This window comes from Pygocentrus nattereri, chromosome 29, assembly GCF_015220715.1.
Source record: "Pygocentrus nattereri isolate fPygNat1 chromosome 29, fPygNat1.pri, whole genome shotgun sequence".
Lineage (NCBI taxonomy): Eukaryota > Metazoa > Chordata > Actinopteri > Characiformes > Serrasalmidae > Pygocentrus > Pygocentrus nattereri.
Window position 1 is genome coordinate 873,454 of NC_051239.1, and position 1,475 is coordinate 874,928.

The 1,475-nt window shown below is 42.4% G+C and overlaps 1 non-coding gene across 1 annotated transcript; it reads left to right on the top strand.

Annotated features, from left to right (window-relative positions):
• Positions 1 to 1,147: 1,147 nt before the first annotated feature.
• On the top strand, positions 1,148 to 1,220 carry trnar-ucg. The gene has a single exon. It is a non-coding gene; the product is annotated as a tRNA-Arg (tRNA).
• Positions 1,221 to 1,475: the final 255 nt, after the last annotated feature.

Sequence of the window (1,475 nt, forward strand, 5' to 3'; positions counted from 1 at the left end):
GAACAACATTTAATAAAAGATCTACAGGACAGAAGATTTTGTCCGGTGCAGAAAGGCAGCTGAGAGAGGCCTGTAGTTGTAGGTGAAGGTGATCCTGTAAGCTGCTACTTCATGCCAAGATTATTTGTTGAGCCCAAGAAACAAACAAAGGAGTCGAACAGACTAAAAGTTATTAAACATTGTATAGATCTCACAGCTCAGAGTGCAGGAGAGGTTGGAGTGAGAGAAATATTTCCAAAAAGACTCACATACAGGTTGTCAGAGAAGACGTTACTCTGACTTACATTAAAAGTAACAGGTTTTTTCTTCCACACATGAAGCCTAATCCACTTAGGGGGAGCTGGAGCCTCTCCAAATGTCCTGACTGCAGGAGGAAACCCACGCAGACACACTCCACACAGAAAGGTCCCCGGCTGGGAATCGAACCCAGGACCTTCTGACTGAGATGTAACAGTGGTGGGGGGAGAGATCACGGCTCTCAGAGGCTCCTGTCCTCAAGCGTTTCTTGAGAGAGGTCTGCACACTGACCTGGTCCACTCACCCATAAGGTCACTACTGCCTTCTTATAATGATCACATTAATGAGTCTCCTTCATTACTGCACACCTAGTCTCAGAGCTGCGCTCTCAGGTCTCCATGGAAACCGCGGCAAAAGATAAACTGACCTCAGAAAAGCTGTGTGTGTGTGAGAGTGTTTAACCCCTTCCTTCGTTCTTAATAATTAGTCTTGCTCAGTCAGCGAGCAGGTTCAAGTTCACTGTTGTACTGACGGTACAACAACATTTAATGTGAAACAACTAAGCGACATTGTATTGTTAATTGTGTTAGTAGATTATTCCTGTTAAAGAGAAGGAGAGAGCGAAAGAGATAGAGCTGGTTTAGCTTAGTTAGCACGGGACCTGTGAAGACTATTGGTTTAGGATAAATAGTGTAGATTACTCAGCAGTGGTTGATTATTTAAGCGTGTGCCTTTATAAATAGAAGTCATTTGGTAAGAAAAGTAGAATATGTAAAAACTTTCTATCTATCTATCTATCTATCTATCTATCTATCTATCTATCTATCTATCTATCTATCTATCTTTGTCATCATCATGTTGACAGTTGGAAAATTTTGATCATTGTCAGGGTGAAAACTGTGCATCTGTAGGCCCAGTGGCCTAATGGATAAGGCATCAGCCTTCGGAGCTGAGGATTGTGGTTTCGAGTCCCATCTGGGTCAGTTTATGCATGGGAAAACTTTGTCCATGTTATAGTTGACTGAATTCTACCATGTTAAAAAAGTATTTGCAACCTCATATGCTAAGAGGCTTGTAGAATCCTGAGCTTGCCCTCCAAGAAAGCAATAGCACCCAAAAAGAGCAGTTGAAGAGTTTCCTTGGGTGATCAGGAAGGTGCAATCTTGCTTGTTTGGAATATAAACCTACAGCCACACAAAACTGCTTGCAAGCAGGTCAAAAATTCCTCCACAGAACAG